An 18,539-nucleotide genomic window follows, 5' to 3' on the forward strand; every position below is an offset into this window, starting at 1 on the left:
GAATGAATCTGTCTGGAAATCCTTGCTCTCAAAAGAAGACACTCATCAAAGGTGTAGTTTTTCTCAGTGTTCTAATTTTTAAAAAATTTTATCTTCATATTTGCATCAAATATTTCTTTATGTGCACAATGTATGTTTTACCTCCTTAAAATGCCTAAAAGTTAATAGCTACCTTTGTTTAATCTATACACGATGATTAAGTGCATTTAATATTGGTAATTTAATGAAAAGCATTCCTTGCCCAATGGATGTATACATTTTTGAAAGAATAAGCCGAATTATATAATATGAAATGCTATGTAAAGTTTTCTATGTAAAAATATTATGTATAATACTGTTAAAATCCCATGCTTTAATCAGGTGGTAAACCAATAAAGTTTTAAAAAGTAAAGCTGTTTGTTTTGTTTTGTTTTTTTAAGATTTATTTATTTGACAGAGAGAGACACAGTAAGAGAGGGAACACAAGCAGGGGGAGTGGGAGAGGGAGAAGCAGGCTCCCCGCGGAGCAGGGAGCCCGATGCGGGGCTCGATCCCAGGACCCTGGGATCACGATCCAAGCCAAAGGCAGATGCTTAACGACTGAGCCACCCAGGCGCCCCAGTAAAGCTGTTTTTAATGTGGTAATTTATATATATTATGTATATGTATATATATCAAGCTATAGTTTTGGGTACATTTGTTCTTATGGAAGCTACAAGCTTGTAGTTCTCAATTGGCAGTAAAATTTGGCCTCAATAGTTAACAAAAAAAAATTTTTTTTTTAAAGATTTTGTTTATTTATTTGAGAGAGAGAGAATGAGAGATAGCACGAGGGGGAAGAGGGTCAGAGGGAGAAGCAGACTCCCCGCCGAGCAGGGAGCCCGATGCGGGACTCGATCCCGGGACTCCAGGATCATGACCTGAGCTGAAGGCAGTCGCTTAACCGACTGAGCCACCCAGGCGCCCTTAACAAAAATATTTCTAATGGGAGAATATTAATTGTGGGTTTTAATAATTTAAATAAGGTTCCCTTCTTCCGCCTCCCTCCCAATGAAAGGGGGGAAAAATCCAGTCACGAGAAGATTCTTATTTATCTCTTGAACTCACTTTACCTCGTTAATTAGTTTGACCAGTGGGTGAGTTCCCAAAAGAAGACAGCAGTCGCCTCTTGCTGGCGTTGAGGGCAGGTTTGCAAAGGAAGACTCACAGGTAGCCAACTTGGACACTGAGTGAAAGGCAATTCTAAGGGTCACAAAGGCTGCCAACCTAGGACGACGTGGCTTGGCTTTACTGCCTCTGAATTCAGAATCCAAATATCCTAAAATTGTAAATCACCATTGTACTTAAAATACTCCCCTACTGAAATTTACTCATACTTTTTCATCTTTATTAATTTATTGGAATAAAATGGTGACTCTCTGTGGTCCCACATATCAAGTGCTTCCAGTGAAGAACAAAAGGAGTGCCTGGGTTTTATCTAGAGCAGTGTTTTTCAACCTGCTACCAACCAGGAGTTTCCCCCCGCCCCCCCGTCCTGTCCCCAGGGGGCACTTGGGACACTTGGCAATGTCTGGAGACATTTTGGGTTGTCATGGCAGGAGGGGGGTGGGTAGGATGCTGCTAAACAGCCCCTACCAGAGTTACCCAGCCTCAAGGTCTAATTGGTGCTGAGGTTGAAAAACCCTGAACTAAATTGACTCTGAGTCTAACAAGGCTTCTTTAGTGTGGTGTTGTAGGACCCAAGAGTCTGTGGCAGATACTGTCAGCTTTCTTTGGCCTTCCTGTTTAAAAAAAAAAAAAAAAGTCACTTCTGCTTACCCATTTTATTTTTTTTTTAAGATTTTATTTATTTATTTGAGAGAGAATGAGAGACAGAAAGCACGAGAGGGAAGAGGGTCAGAGGGAGAAGCAGACTCCCAGCCGAGCAGGGAGCCCGATGTGGGACTTGATCCCGGGACTCCAGGATCATGACCTGAGCCGAAGGCAGTCGCCCAACCAACTGAGCCACCCAGGCGCCCTCTGCTTACCCATTTTAGAAAGGAGGGCATGCTGAGGTCGAGGAAGGACCAACTTCATGTTATTTAAAGTGCTATTAAGCATTTTGCAAGGTAATTTCATCATGATGCTGCATCTGTACCCTCCCTGCCCACAGACTGGAACACATTTTAGGCAAAAGTACATTTTCTTTTTCAAAGGACCAGAGTAGTTCCCTGGAATTTTTGCAAAGCTGTGTAACATGCCTGTGGTCCAGTTCAAGAAACCTGCTAAACTGTCCTTGAGTTAGTCATTTGTGTCACATCTTAGGAGTGGCCAGCTTAATAAATGCAACGACATACCCGCAGCAAAAGAAGGGATGAGGACTCCCCAAGGATTCTGGCAGAAATGACTAATTTTTAAACATGTCTGTTTCCAGACACAAGCCAACCAAGCTTGAGCCTTTGCAGATAATTTTTATATAAGTCAGTTTTCATCTTTCCCAGAGACTCCCCATCTTTGCATAAAGCTTCTATAGCTTCTTCTTCACTGACCTAATTTAGATTTGCTTAAAGAATGTATCTTGATTTATGTTCAAGAAGCACCATGTGTTCTGGTAAACTTCTTAGCTTAAGTGAATTTGAGCTTAAATAATGGCATATTGATTTTTTTGTCCAGAGTGCTATGGGTTTATGAGAAGCAAGCAAAAACCAAACACCATTCTATAGGAGAGGACAGTGGACAGATCACAGAAGCTGGAATGAAGAACCCTTTGTACAGAAGGATTTGTGCTAACTTTCTGCCCCTTTTTGGGCATCAGCAATAAGCAGGTCTATTAATGTCACTTTTTTAAGAACTAACATTTACTGATAGTTTACCACACCGCAGACACCTTACTTTGCATACAGGAAATCCTTTAAACTTCACAGCAACTGTATGAAATAGATAGCATTAGACCTCCATTTTTTTAAGTGTATTTATTTATTTATTTATTTATTTATTTATTTATTTATTTATTCACTTTAATAATCTCTACACCCAACACGGGGCTCCAACCTATGACCCCAAGATCAAGTCGCATGCTCCACCGACTGAGCTACCCAGGTGACCCAAGTGTCCGACTCTTGATTTCGGCTCAGGTTGTGATTTCGGGGTCATGAGATCAAACCCCACATTGGGCTCCACACTCAGCCATAGAGTCTGCTTGGGATTCTCTCTCCCTCTCCCTTTACCCCTCCCTTTTGTGCTCTCTCTCTGTCTCTCTAAAATAAATAAATATGGGCACCTGCGTGGCTCAGTCGGTTAACGGTCTGCCTTTGGCTCAGGTTATGATCTCAGGGTCCTGGGATCGAGCCCTGCATCAGGCTCCCTCTCAGCGGGGAGTCTGCTTTCCCCTCTCCCTCTGCCCCTCCCCCTGCTCCTGCTCTCGCTCTCTCTCTCTCTCTCTCAAATAGATTAATAAAATCTTAAAAAACACAAAATAAATCATTAATACATAAATAAAAGTTATATGTCAAAATAGTAAGTGTTTGAAAACACATTACATCCTCCTTCCTTGACAAATAAAACCTTTGCAATATCTGGAAGTCAAAGACTGCATTCTCAGGCTCCTCAGAGTTCCAGGCCAGAACACAGCAGCCTGGGAAGAAATCAGTCCTGGTCCTGCTCCCTTTCTCTCCTCACCCCAAGCCTCAACTTGTACCACAAGGCTTTGAATGTGTGTACGTGGATATGCAGCTCTGTCCAAACCCCCTGCAAACACATCTGTCCCCAAGTCACACTGCCACTGTAGGGGTGCTCACAGCTGCTGTGTATCTGCTCTCAGGAGCAACCCAGCCAAGGGATTTCTACAGACCCTGGAAGAGGGCTTGGGGCTTGTTGGTGAGGAATTCTAGGGTCCTATGCAAACCAGAACAAGGTCTGAAAGGAGGGGATCAGGGTTTTGGGTGAGCACACCCACTGGGCGCATGGACCCCTCACCTGTGGGCAGCTGGAACGGGACCAGAGCCACACCCTCTAAAGCATAGGGGCCAAGGCAAGGGTCCAAAGGCCTGTCCAGGTCTACAGCAGTACCACCTAGGAAAATGCAGGACTGGGGACAATGGGACGATGTCAAAAATACATTGCTTCCCGGTCTCGAGATGGAGATAAGAGCTAACATCGTTGGACAGTTACTATTTTTCAGATCCTCTTCCATGGGCCGCATCTTTCCTGGCTCTGTCATCTGCCCAGCCCACTGAGAGGCAAATTACTATTACCATCACTCCTGTAGAGATGAGACAGCTCAATTGTAAGTAACTTGCCCGGTGTCATAGAGATGGCGTGAAAGTCTTAACCTGGGTAGTCATGCTTTTTTTTTTTTTAAGATTGTATTTATTTATTTGACAGCACAGCACAAGCATGGGGAGGGGCAGAGGGAGAGGGAGAAGCAGGCTTCCCGCTGAGCAGGGAGCCTGATGCGGGGCTCGATCCCAGGACCCTGGGATCATGACCTGAGCTGAAGGCAGACACGCCCAGGCGCCCCCCTGCTCTGAACTAGTGTGATACAACAGGATCAAAGTAGAGTGACAGTAAAGATCTGGTAAAAGATATATCAATTCTATCTCAATAAAGCAGGAGGTTTAAAAAGATATGCCAGGAAATTATTAACCAAAAGAAAGCAGGTCTAACAATATTGATTCGGACAAAAAGAATTGGAAGAGGAGAGGTCTGAAAGGACGAAAGAGGAGTATTTCACATCGTCAGGTGGTAGACAGACTTTATCTGGAAGAAATGGCATGAACCTAATCTACCTGATAGCTTCAAAACATACAACAAAAGACAACTGAGTACCCTTTTAACAATGACAAAGCCAGAATCATGGTGGGAGACCAACATGCCTCTCTCAGAGAACTTCTAGTAAAGCACAATTAAAAATATAGGACATAGAGAACATAATATGTTACCTACAGTGAATGTCCTAATTAGCAAAAGACCAAATCCTCTCATGTTCCATGTGAATTTTTCACCATGTGCACATTAGCAGTTGTAGCAAACCCGGGAGTGTGTGGACTCGATGGGCTGGTGGTGTGGGGGGGGTGGGTAGAGATTCCCAAGGAAGCCTTCAGGTATCACCCACGGAGACTGGAGAAGGAGGCCATACTGACCTTTCTGTGACCCTCACCTGCATGGTTCTTCTTTCAGCTGCAAAGGGCGAGGGGAGTGGGCACCACTAGAGCTGCGTCCACAGACATGATAACCTTGGCACACTTTGGGGCTTCCTGCAGAACCTGGGAGAGATGCTAGACCTACACGAGATGCCAGTCAGCCTCCTTCATGATTAGCTCTCAGAGATGGAAAACTGTTAAATCATCAGGGTTGTTCTCACCGGGATTGGAGGAAAATCTTCATCTAGGAAAGCAGATTAGTATGATCGATTACTCGTGCTATTGCTGCAATGGCAAAAATACATCTTTTCCACCAGTGTCCTTAATAACTTACACCTTTCTCAGTGGACTTTATTTATATAGGGAATTTCATTCATTATTCAATAAATACTTATCGAGCAGGTCCTGTGTGCTCGGTGCTGGGGGCACAGCTGTAAATAAGATAAATAAGGTCCTTGTTCTAATAGAGTCCTTAAGCTGATGGTGGGGGGAGGAATTAACAAAGACAATTGCAAAGAATGATAAATGCTATGAAGAAAACAATGACATATTGAGGCTAAGCTTGCCAGATAAAATACAGGACATCTGAGTCAATGCGAATTTCAGATAAACAATGTATGATCTTTTAGAAGTATGTCCCATGCAATATTTTTTTAAAGATTTTATTTATTCATTTGAGAGAGAGAATGAGAAAGAGAGAGAGAGAGAGAGCACATGAGAGGGGGGAGGGTCAGAGGGCGAAGCAGACTCCCTGCTGAGCAGGGAGCCTGATGCGGGACTCGATCCAGGGACTCCAGGATCATGACCTGATCCGAAGGCAGTCGCCCAACGAACTGAGCCACCCAGGCGCCCTGTCCCATGCAATATTTATATTAAAAAGTCATGCACTGGGGCATCTGGGTGGCTCAGTTGTTAGGCATCTCCCTTCAGCTCAGGTCATGATCCCAGGGTCCTGGGATCAGGCCCCACATTGGGCTCCCTGCTCGGCGGGAAGTTTCTCCTCCCCCTTGCTTGTGTTCCCTCCCTCACTGTCTCTCTCTCTGTCAAAAAATAAAATCCAAAAAAAAATAAAATAAAAAAATAAAAAGTCATGCATTGTTTTTCTGAGATTCACATTGAACTGGGTGTCCTGTATTTTGCTTGCTAAATCTGGCAAACCTGGGTTCCTGGGTGGTTCAGTTGGTTAAGTGTCTGTCTTCGGCTCAAGTCATGATCCCAGAGTCCTGGAATCAAGTCCTACATCAGGCTCCCTGCTCAGTGCAGGGAGTCTACTTCTCCCTCTACCCCTCCCCCCTGCTCATGATCTCTCTCTCTCTCTCTCTCTCTCCCTCTGTCAAATAAATAAATAAAATCTTAAAAAAAATAAATCTGGCAAACCTAAGTGTCGATTTATCAGGTGTGAAGAGTGGGCAATTTCAGACAGAGTGGAAGGCCTCTCTGAGGAGGTGACATTTGAGCGGGAATCTGGAGGTACAGAGGGAGCCAGTTATTCCGGGGTCTAGAAGAGCATTCAGGCAGAGGGAAGGGCAAGTACAAACACTCTGAGGCGGGAATAAGCTTGGAGCTTGGAAGAACAGAAAGGAAGGCAAGGTGGCTAAGTTGAGTGAGGGTGGAGCGGAGGAGGGAGGGAGGTGATGTAGTCAGACAGGTTGACAGGGGCCAGAACTTGCAGGGTTTGTGGACGGTGATAAGAGATGTTGAATAATTTTACAAAAAAGTTACATCCATGACCTTTTCACTCAAACAGAGCAATTTTCGCATTTTATCTCAGGAACTGCTTTTACATGTTCATAGCCAGGGGCTGTCAAAGATAAAGTCGGACATTGTTAAAGCAGTAAAAACAGATTTTATTCAGAAACTACTCACAGTGGGGGAGAGAGTTGATTCTGACTGTGCAGAGGTGATTGGGCATTTTATTTTTTAAGATTTTATTTATTCATTTTGAGAGAGAGAGCATGTGAGCGGCAAAGGGAGAGGGAATCTCAAGCCGACTCCCCACTGAGCACGGAGCCAGACACGACCCTGAGATCATGATCTAAACTGAAACCAAGAGTCAGAGGCTTAGGGGCGCCTGGGTGGCTCAGATGGTTAAGCATCTGCCTTCGGCTCAGGTCATGATCCCAGGGTCCTGGGATCGAGTCCCACATCAGGCTCCCTGCTCGGAAGAGGGCCTGCTTCTTCCTCTCCCTCTGCTGCTCCCCCTGCTTGTGCTCTTTCCCTCTCTCTGTCAAATAAATAAATAAAATCTTTAAAAAAAATTAAAAAAAGAGTCAGAGGCTTAATTGACTGAGCCACCCAGGCACCCCTGATTGGGCATTTTATTATTTTTTTTATTTATTTTTAAAAAGATTTTATTTATTTGTCAGAGAGAGAGAGAGTGTGCGCTCACACAAGCAGGGGGAGCCGCAGACAGAGGCAGAGGGAGAGAAGCAGGCTCCCTGCTGAGCAGGGAGCCAGATGTGGGACCTGATTCCAGGACCCTGGGATCATGACACGAGCTGAAGTCTGCCGCTTAACTGACTGAGCCACCCAGGCGTCCCTGATTTGGCATTTTAAAGGTGAACGGGGGAGTTGGAAAGTGAAGGCCCAGGTGAAAACTTAAAGTGTTGGTCGGTGTAAATGTCATCAGGCTCGCTACGTCTGCTAGCTAGCAATTATCAGGGTTAGGCTCCCATCTACGCACAGAGACCGAGAAACAGGCCTCACCTTCCTGATGATTATATTTCAGAGGAATGGCTTTCAGGTCATTAAGAAAGACACTCCTGAATTGCAGGAGATACATATACATCTCAGAGGGACAGAAAAAAGATTCACAATTGTAAGTCCTTTTTAGTAAATGCTCTAAGGAAGGGAGGTTGGGGCCTATACCCAGGTGTTGGCTAGAACAAACAGTAAATTCTCCTGGCAGCATTGAACTTTCTCAAGCAGTCCTGTGTATGTCTGTCTGTGTGTGTGTGTTGGGGGTGGGGGACACTGGGGTCATCCTAGGGTCATGGCCTTATGCTGCTGCTAGAAGCCATGTTCAAATTCGGTCATCTCTTATTGCAGAGGTTTGGACAGAGTCATTATATGCTAAGAGTTCTGCAGGTCTCAGTCCCTATATAATTCTGTGTTCTTATAATATTTGTTTCCTCCAGTGATAACCAAATACATGCCTTTCAGTCCCCAGAGTAGCAAGCTAGCAATTGCAAGGGATGCGCTCTGAAACAGCTGAGCCTCAGCCTGCTGGTGGCTGAAACTGAGAGCTGGGATTTCCCTAAGTCCTCATTGCTTGCTGTCCATTGTCACACTCTATGGATCATAAAATCCTACAGGCTCTAACTCTATAGTATATCCTGAAGCTGTCCACTTATCTCCATATGCGCTGCTACTCACCTGAGTTCTGAGCCATCACGTCTCTCTCCTGGATGCCTCCAGGCTCCCTGCTTCAAGTTCTTCGCCTCCACCCCCATACAGTCCATCTCCACACAGCAACTGGTGGGCCTTTTAAAGTGTAGATTTGGTGGCCTTCCCCTAATGGATGCACGTGAGAGTGAGACCTAGTCTAAACAGGGCTTATGACGCCTACATCATCTGGCCCCTGCTGGCCTAACTTCATCTCCTGCCTCTCTGCACTTCATTGAGCCCCAGCCCAGCTCACTCCTGCCTCAGAGCCCAGGCTGTTGGCATCCCCTCCTCCTGGCACGCTCTCCAGGAGGATCTTGACACAGCTGTCTCCTTGTTGAAATTGAGGTCAAGTGTCACTTGTTCAGAGGTCTTCTCTAACCAATCAATGACCTTCCAAGTCACTGCCTGTCATATCACCCTGTTTTATGTTTTCTTGTCGTAGCGCTTATCAAGATCTGAAATGATTTCGTGTATTCCGCCTCTTCCTCTAAAACCTGCGGTCTGCGAGGGGCAAAAGTTCTCCTCGGCCTGAGAGACTATGGACATGACTTTGAGCAGTTAGTTCAACAGTTATAGAAGACCTACTACGTGCCTCACTGCAGGCCTACATCAGACTAGGTCGCACTCCCGCGGCCACTCGCTGAAGCCCTGTCCGTTCTCAGGAAAATGGGGATTATGATGCCCCAAGCCGCGGTCTGAGCCAAAGGGCATTGTCGCTTGTGATGTCAGCGCAAACACAGAGCCGGTCGCGATTGGCCATCCGAGCTTGGGTGGGGCCTGAGCGCTCCTGGTCCCGCCCCTCGCCTCTGCCCGGCTCACGCATGCGCCCGGGCCGCAGCCTCGCCGCCGCGCCATTTTGCCGGGGTTTGAATGTGAGGCGGAGCGGCAGCAGGGGTGGGTAGTGCCGGCTACAGTTCGCGACTGAGATTCCCTTCTCCGTTCCCGTATCCCCAAGAGGTGAGGCGCGGGGCGTGCAGGGCCTGGCAGGGTGGCCTCTTGGGACCCCGCTGGGGGAGGGATGCGCGTTTCTGACACTTCCGAGCGCTGGGAAGCAAAGACCGCGCCTCTGGGCGAGAGCGGAATTTGAGCCCGTACTTCGGGCGGCGCCCTCGGGCGAGGTCTTTGCCTGCACGGACGGGTCGCGCCTCACCTCGCGGCGTGCCAGGCCTCAGGCCCAAGCCCAGCGGCCCCGGGGCCTGTGAGGGACGAGGGCCCCCGAGGCGCGGCCTAACGCGAGCCGCCCGAGCGCCCGCCCCTTCCCCCCCCCCCCCCCAGCGCCGCGCGGATTGGCCGCGCTGCCGCCGGGCCGCTCGGGAAGGCCACCTCTCATTGGTCGCACCCGCGCGTCCGTCCTCGTCGCGCCGGGCCACCCGCAACGTGAGCTGAGCGCAGTGGCGAGGCCTGTCCGGCGGGGCTGCGGAGCCGGAGCCGGCTGCCGCCCAGACGGCCTCTTCCCCGGTCCCCGGGACTCACGTTCTGGTTGGAAGGGGGACCTTTAATCTCCCTGTGCTTCAGTCTCCCCGACTGTAAATGGGCATCGTGATCTCACTTTGCTGAGTTGTTTTGAGGATTACGTTCTAGTCCATGCACCTGCCCAGGAATGTAGGGTCTCGGTCTTGGGGGAGACGCGAGAGTGTGGTAGTTCGGAGCATGAGCTTTGGAATTAGAAGGCCTGGGTTCGCTCCAGAGTCGGCCTCCCTGGGAGTGCAGGTTAGGGCTAGTCTCTTCATCCCTGAGTCTTCCCCATTTCCTTATCCGCAAAGTGGGGTTGAAAACAATCTGCCTCGCAGAGTGGCTGTGAGGATCCACGGAGTTATTACCGTGGTTGACAAAGTCCCAACCGAAGTTACCATTGTCTGCCTCTTCCACCCATCTCTTCTTAGCCACTGAAGCCATACTGCTGACTTTCTGTTTTCTTAGATGTTCCAAGTTCGTGCCCACCGTAGAGCGTTTGGACGTGCCTTTCGTTTGCTTGGAAATTATCGACATCAGAGCTTTGCAAGGCTGGCTCCCTGTCCTTTAAGTTTCATGTCCGTTACACCTTTGACCGACTTCTCTGAGGACTTATTTCTTTCCACTTTTTACTTAATAGCATTTACTATTAACTAGAATTACTTAGAGTTGTTCATTGTCTTTCTCAGCTGCTGGGTTGTTAACTTCAAGAGCAAGGACCTTACCTGTCTTGTTTACTGCTATATTCTGGTGACGAGTGCTTACCACGTGGTAGATGCACAAGTGTTGTTATTCCTTGGAGGCATAGAGGGGGACTTTTTACTATTGGATCCCACCTGTGTTTTGTTTTGTTTTTTTTAAAGATTTTATTTATTTATTTGGCAGAGAGAGACACAGCAAGAGAGGGAACACAGCAGGGGGAGTGGGAGAGGGAGAAGCAGGCTTCCCGTGGAGCAGGGAGCCCGATGCGGGGCTCGATCCCAGGACCCTGGGACCATGACCTGAGCCAAAGGCAGACGCCTAGCGACTGAGCCACCCAGGCGCCCCACCTGTGTTCTTTTCTTTTCTCCTGAGCCCCCTCCCCAGGGTTGAATTTTTAACTTGTGTGTGTGTCTCCACTTGCTGCACAATTCCTGGGACTCTTGATTGACCTTATCCCTCCAAGACACTTTGACTTCTTTCTGTCAGTGCAAGGGAGTTTTCTCTTCCCATCTGGTTACTTTGATTTCTGCTACTTGGGGGCTGGGACAGAAGGTTTCCTGTAGAGGATCGGATGTGTTTGAGAGCAGTGCTCTAGCTTTGGAATTAATTTGTTCCTTCATTTAATATCTATAGAGCATTCACTTAATATCTGAGAATACAGTGAAATAAAAATGGACAAGGTCCTTTCCTTTGGGGAGCTTATATGCTAATGGGAGAAAGAAACAGTAATACAAATAAATGAATTAGATAATTTCAGATAGAAGTGAGAGAGCCGATGTGACAGATGAAGGCTTCTCTGGGGGCATCTGAGTGGCTCAGTCGGTTAAGGGTCCAACCTGATTTCAGCTCAGGTCATGATCTCAAGGTTGTGAGATGGAGTCCCATTAGCGGGCTCTGTGCTAGGTATAGAGTTTGCTTAGGATTCTCTCTCTGTCCCCCCCCCTCCCCCTCTCTTAAAAAAAAAAAAAAAGGCTTCTCTGGAGAGGTGACTTTTGAGCTGAGATCAGCCATGGAAAGTTGAGGGGACAGAGCATTCCAGGCAGAGGAAATAGAAAGTAAGTACAAAGGCTTGAGGACAGGAACAGACTTAGAATATTGGAGGAAAATCCAGCTTGCTACAGTAGCGTATGAAGAAAGGAGAGGTATCCAGGGGCCAGATCATATAGGGCTTTGTAGACAATGTACAGTTTGGATTTGATTCTAAGTGGTCTATTCCTGTGATAAGAAAGCAGGGAGGGGGGTTGAGGTGTTGGGGTATGTTCTTGATATGTGTGTGCCAGATAGTTTTCATTCATTGGATCTCTTTCCCTTTCCCCAGATGTAAGGACTCAGGAATGGTTCTCTAATGTGGAGGAAATATCTAAGGAAAAGGCACAGATCTTGGATCAGCTTATGTCACAGATGTCTGTCAGATGGCCTTGGAAATCAAAGTTTTTATTCCAAAAGTCTTCATCCATAACTGAGGGCCTGTGGGAAGAGGCTAGACTTAGGTCCAGCCATTCATTCAACAAGAAGAACTTGGAATTTAGATAAGTCTCCCATCACTGATTTATTGTGGTACATGTGTTTTCTTTTTTAACTGAATTGGTAGGGATTTCCAAAGATCTGTGGAAAAAGTAACGTATCTCATATGAAAGCAAAATAATGAATTTCACATTTCTAGTTTTAATCATTATTTTAAAATCAGTAACACTGGGACGCCTGGGTGGCTCAGTCAGTTAAGCGGCTGCCTTCGGCTCAGGTCATGATCCCAGGGTCCTGGGATCGGGTCCCGCATCAGGCTCCTTGCTCGGCGGGGAGCCTGCTTCTCCCTCTGTCTGCCTCTCCCCCTGCTTGTGCTCTGTCTCTCTCTCTCTCTCTCTCTCTCTCTCACAAATAAATAAATAAATAAATCTTAAAAAAAAATAAAATAAAATCAGTAACACTTTCTACATTTACATTTTGCTAATATTTTAAAGAGTCCAAGTACTTTCACATGTGGCCAAATTAGATAGCTTAATTAGACCTTGATCTTGTTGATACATTATGAATACCTGTGGAGTATTCTCTAAAGTTACCTGATTTGTCATGCTTTCCCAAATCAGGGCTAAGCTTACAATTTTTTTTAAAGATTTTATTTATTTATTGGGGAGAGCACCACACACAGAGTAGGGGGAGGGGCAGAGGGAGCAGGAGAAGCAGACTCCCTGCTGACCAGGGAGACTTAAGCAGGGCTGGATCCCAGGACCCTGAGATCATGACCTGAACCATGGGCAGACGCTTAACTGACTGGTCCACCCAGACGCCCCTACCATTTGGTTTTTTAGACATTATTACTAAGGAGATACAAAAAGGGTTTGTTGACAAATAATTAGTACTAAACTCAAGGATCTGTGTAGTATTTTGACTTTCAGGGATTGTTTCATGCATATTTACATATCCCCATGAGCCCTCACTTTTTTTTAACTTACAAATAGTCCTGCTTAGTACCGGAACTTTGTCATTTTGGTGTCATTCTATCATGTGGTCTTAGAATCAATTGTCTCCACCTCTTCCTGTAGTTATAGTCAGTTGACCAGAGCAAATGTGTAGAATGATGGAAAGTTTTTTTTTTTTTAAGATCTTATTTATTTATTTGAGAGAGAGAGAGAGAGAGCACATGAGAGGGGGAGGGTTAGAAGGAGAAGCAGACTCCCCGCTGAGCAGGGAGCCTGGTGCAGGACTCGATCCCGGGACTCCAGGATCATGACCTGAGCCGAAGGCAGTCTCTCAACCAACTGAGCCACCCACGTGCCCTGATAGAAAGTTTTTGATGGAAAAAATCAATCAAGGGGGTGCAGCTTTTGAAAATAGTACAAGAAATACGTAGTAGGTACCTATCACTATTGTAAAGCTCTAGGGAGATTGAAGTGAACAAAACACAAAGGCCCTACAAGAAAGCAAAGTAGTATGCCTTATAATACTTGGAAATTTGGAACTTGGAAAAATAGAGTAAAGGAATAGAGAGTGACTGAGGTGGGTGCTCTTTTAGATAGGCTGGTCCAGGAAGGCATCTCTGAAAAGAGATGACCTTGGAAAGAGACCTGAATGAAGTGGGCAGTGCCATACAGCTCTCCAGAGGCAGAGCTGTTCAGGCAGGTGGAACAGTAAGTGCAAAGCCCTGAAACAAAAGTATAAGCACTGGCATATATGAACAGTAACATAGGCCAAATTTCACATTCCCTTCTTTCTTGAAAAACTTTCGAATGAACAGAAATTAATTATGGTGGGTAAGTTGTCATTTGTTTATCTTACAGATGTAAGAGTTCCCATGTTAAGTTGGGGCTCCTCAGAACTGAGCCTCAAAGAATAGTCTCTAATACACTCTGGGAACTCCTGTTGTAGCTAGTTGACTGACATATTGACTCATCCTTTAGTTCGTTCAACAAATGCTTGCTGTGTATCTCCTGTGTGCCAGGCAGTGGTCAAGTCCTGGGCTTACACAGACAAGACATACAAAGTCCCTGCCATAAGGAGCTTACAATAAGGATAACAAGTATATCAAAGATAATTCAGATGATGGTTACTACTATTAATAGTGTAATGGGAACAAGGTAGATGATAATGGTGGAAGGCCCTTTTTAGGAATTGACAGTGGGCTGACAGCTAAATGATACCCAGTATCAAATTAAAAGGAAGAGCATGATTACAGCATGGAGAACTGTCTTGACTGGTTCACGCCACAGAGGGAAGGCTTTTGTGGCTTGAACTTAGAGCCAAAAAGAAGCCAAAAGAAGGTAAATGAAGTTGACAGTTACAGATTGCATGGAACTCTGCCATGGTAAAGAGTCTGGAATTTTTTTTTAAGATTTATTTATTTTAAAGAGAGAGAGTGTGCACGCTAGAGAGAGTTCACACGTCGGGGGGGAGGGCAGAGGGAGGAAATCTCAAGCAACTCAAGCAAACTCCCTGCTGTGGAGCCCAACTTGGGGCTCGATCTTATGACCCATGAGATCATGACCTGAGCCTGTATCACAAGTCGGTCACTTAACCAATTGAGCCACCCCAAGGGTTTGGGTTTTTAATATAGATAATTATGAGGAATATAAGAGATTTTAGCTGAGATATGTATAGTGCTTTAAGAACATAATGAAGAAAGTTAGTTGGGTGCCTGGGTGGCTCAGTCCGTTGAGCTGTTGGTTCTTGATTTCTGCTCTACATGATCTCAGGGTCCTGGGATCAAGCCCTGTGTGGGGCTCCGAGCTCAGTGAGGAATCTGCTTAAGGATTCTTTCTGTTCCTTTCTCTCTGCCCCCTCCCCTGCTCACAAGTGTGTGCGCTCTCTTTTCTCTCCCTAAAATAAATAAATCCTAAAAAAAAAAGTTAGTGAAATGCAAAGTTACTGGGGAGTGTATTAAATTCAACAGAATAGGGGCTCCTGCATGGCTCAGTCAGTTAAGCATCGGACTCTTGATCTTGGTTGGCTCAGGTCTTGATCTCAGGGTCATGAGGGCCTGCTTGAAAAATCAGTAAATAAAGGTTATTATTAAAAAAAAAAACTCAGAATAGATCCAATTAATCTCTGTAATCCTCCCAGTACACAGTTTCTAACATGCTGCCTTGAATAAATGTCAAAAGGTAGAACAAGTTTGTGTGGCAAAGAAAGACAAGGGTTTTTTGGGTTTTTGGGTTTTTTTAGCTTACATAACACTGATGTAGATGATTTTGCTTGGCAACAGCAAACTTTCATTTCAAACAGATTGAGCATTTCAACAGAAAGAATGGGTAAGGAATTGATTAAATCACTACTTTCCAAAGTTTTTTTGTTTTGCTTTTTTTTTTTAAAGATTTTATTTATCTATTCATGAGAGACAGAGAGAGAGAGAGAGAGAGAGGCAGAGGGAGAAGCAAGCTCCCAAGGAGCAGGGAGCCCAATGCGGGACTCGATCCCAGGACCCCGGGACCATGACCCGAGCCGAAGGCAGACGGCCAACCATCTGAGCCACCCAGGCGCCCTGTTTTTTAATATTCATTTGGGGGAGAGAGTGAGCAAGAGAGCACACGAGCAGGGGCAGAGGGAGAGGGAGAAGCAGATTCCCCCGCTGAGCAGGGAGCCTGACACAGGGCTTGATCTCAGGCTGGGATCATGACCTGAACCAAAGGCAGACACTTAACTGACTGAGCCACCCAGGCACCCCTTTCCAAAGTTTTATATAATAAAGTAGTTCTGTGGCCAAGTAACGGGGGGGAATTCTGGATTAAATAACATTAAACTGATAATTTACTGTTTGAGTTCCTGAAACCTTTAAGGGAATATAATGCATAGCATTTTCCAAACTTTTTTTTTTTTTTTTTAATTTTGTATTTAAGGGCCGTCTGGCTGGCTCAGTCAGAGGAGCATGCGATTCTTGATCTCAGGGTTGAGTTTGAGACCCACGCTGGGTGTGGAGATTGCTTAAAGATAAAATCTTTTAAAAATCTTAAAAAAATTTTTTGTTAAATCTTTATATCCAACTCAAAACCACAAGATCAAGAGTCGCCTGCCAGCCAGGCACCCCTGCATTTTCCAAAGTTTTGATATAAAACCCAGAAAGGGTAGCCTCTCAATAAATTGTGTGTATGTTTGAGTGGTACTTGATATTCATGCCATAGAGTGGTTTGCACTGCGTCAAAGGAAGTGAATGGATAGGTGGAGGAATCTATTAAATAAGAATATTGGCTTCCCTTATGATAAAAACATCTTCCAGTTAAAGGAAAAGACTAATGAGAATACGGATAGTTTCAAACAAATCATTCTCCTTAAAAGTTTGTCGTTTCTGGCTGTGGAGGGATGCTGCACAAGCATAGTATTAGCTATCGCCCTTATCTATAGCATTAGCTAACCCGCCCCCAAGATGACCTTCCTATTGCTATCCCCGGTGTTTCCACTCTAGTTCAGTCCCCTGTCATTATTATTTCCCCCTGAGAGATAGCCTTGGTTAGTAGGAAGAGAGTAGACCTTATAGAGTCAGACTGATCTATTGAATCTAATTTTTATTAACTATGTGTGACTTGGGGCAAGTTAGTTAATCTCTCTAAGTCTCCTTGTATATAAAATGGTTATTATATGAAATGATGTAAACCATGCAAAACATCTGTCATTGTGCCCTTCCCCCATTTAAAAAAAAAAGTGTCCTAACACACCTTCATTTGTTCTTCTCAACTCCATTCTGGAAACATTGCCAGCCCAAAGTTCATATACTCCACTTTCATTAAGTTTTGACTCATTTCAAAAAACCTTTAGTGACTTCCTATTGTACATTAAATCATGAAACTTCAGCTAAATACTGAGGAACTATATGATCCGATCTTAGCCTCCAATTCCTTTATTCTCCAAAGGAGGTATGTACTCTTCCTGTCTGTTAACTTTGCTCACACTAGTTCTTGTATGGGATGGGTCTTCATTCTACTTTGCCTTTTCAGTTCTATGTATCTTTCCTCTTTTTTATTTGTAATATCTTATTCATTTGTTTTGAGAGAGAGAGCGAGAGTGAGGGAAGTGGGAGGGGGACAGGAAGAGGGAGAAGCAGACTCCTTGCTGAGCAGGGAGCCCAACGTGGGGCTCGATCCCAGGACTCCAGGATCATGACCTGAGCTGATGGCAGTTGCTTAACTGACTGAGCCACCCAGGCGCCCTTCTATGTATCTTTCAAGTTAGCTAAAGACAGCCTCTTGGACATCTTGGCCCACATGTAAATGTAGGCCAAGTGACTCGCTTATTAACTTCCTAGCTTAAGTTAAGTTACTGTCTGTGATTCATTTGGCACCTCTACTCCGGAGAACAAATGTGTTTCAGGGTTTCTTTTTGGATGCAACATTCCTGAGGGGTGTGGGGTAGCACTCTGCAATCAAACACATTACTATTTCTTAAATAAAACAAATTTATATACTAAGTGAGATACCTTATTTATAGCCTCAGGCAGTTTGGGCCAGGTTTTGCTGCCGAACGAGTTTGTTACAAACTTTAAAAAAAAACCAAACCTTTCAGGGCACCTGGGTGGCTCAGTCTACTCTTGATCTCAGCTCAGGGTTATGAGTTCAAGCCCAGCATTGGGCTCCATGCTGAGCGTGGAGACTGCTTAAAAAAAAAAACACAACAACAACTTTCAGTTTTAGACTTTTGGATTTCAGAACTGCAGGAAAGGGATTATGGGTCTGTAGTTGGCATCGCAGTTGAAGTGTCTTGTCTTCCAACTAATATGTAAGCTCCTTTGAGAGCCTGAATTTAATTACCTTTGACAGAATCATTTTAAGAATACAATAAAGGGTACCTTGGTGGCTCAGTTGGTTGTGTCTGCCTTCAGCTCAGGTCATGATTCCAGAGTCCTGGGATCGAGCCCTGCACCCAGGCTCCCTGCTCATTGGGGAGTGGGCTTCTCCCTCTGCCTCTCCCCTCCGGCTTGTGCTCGCTCTCTCACTCTCTCAAATAAATAAAATCTTAAAAAAAAAATAAAATTTTAATAACTTTCTGATTGCAAGTGTGATACATATAGTAGTTGTGGGATATTAGGAGAATCTAGAAGAATATGAAAAGAACAAAAATGTCCATTGTTCATCGCATGGACATTACTGCTGTTTACATTTTGGAGTGTATTTTTAGTTTTTCTATATAGTGTGGTATGTGTAAATTTTTTTTAAGATTTTATTTTTAAGTAACCTCTGTACCCAGTGTGGGGCTTGAACTTAAAACTCTCAAGATCAAGAGTTGCATGCTGTACCAACTGAACCAGCCTGGTGCCCCTAAATATTTTTCACATAATTTGAATTGTGGTATATTTGAGCTTTTTCCACTTAGCTTTATTACATTTTACAAAAATTATTACATACTTGTTTTTTTCTTGTCATAGAAGCCCCAGATTGAGTTTGGTGCATGGTTGCCCTGAGAAGGCTATATTTCCCTGGG

The 18,539-nt window shown here is 45.1% G+C and overlaps 1 protein-coding gene across 2 annotated transcripts in view; it reads left to right on the top strand.

Moving 5' to 3' along the window:
• Positions 1-9,327: 9,327 nt before the first annotated feature.
• CSE1L (chromosome segregation 1 like) overlaps positions 9,328-18,539 on the top strand; it is a 42,873-nt gene continuing 33,661 nt past the window's right edge. The window contains exons 1-2 of one of the 2 annotated variants that reach the window (XM_028125216.1): positions 9,328-9,443; positions 11,959-12,197. The gene's annotated coding sequence lies outside the window, so the exon portion shown is untranslated. The remainder of the gene's footprint in view (positions 9,444-11,958; positions 12,198-18,539) is intronic. The other variant, XM_028125214.2, reaches the window with a different exon arrangement.

The sequence above is a fragment of the Eumetopias jubatus genome, unplaced genomic scaffold (assembly GCF_037043125.1).
Source record: "Eumetopias jubatus isolate StellerSeaLion01/CBP00866 unplaced genomic scaffold, mEumJub1_p1.0 scaffold_9, whole genome shotgun sequence".
Lineage (NCBI taxonomy): Eukaryota > Metazoa > Chordata > Mammalia > Carnivora > Otariidae > Eumetopias > Eumetopias jubatus.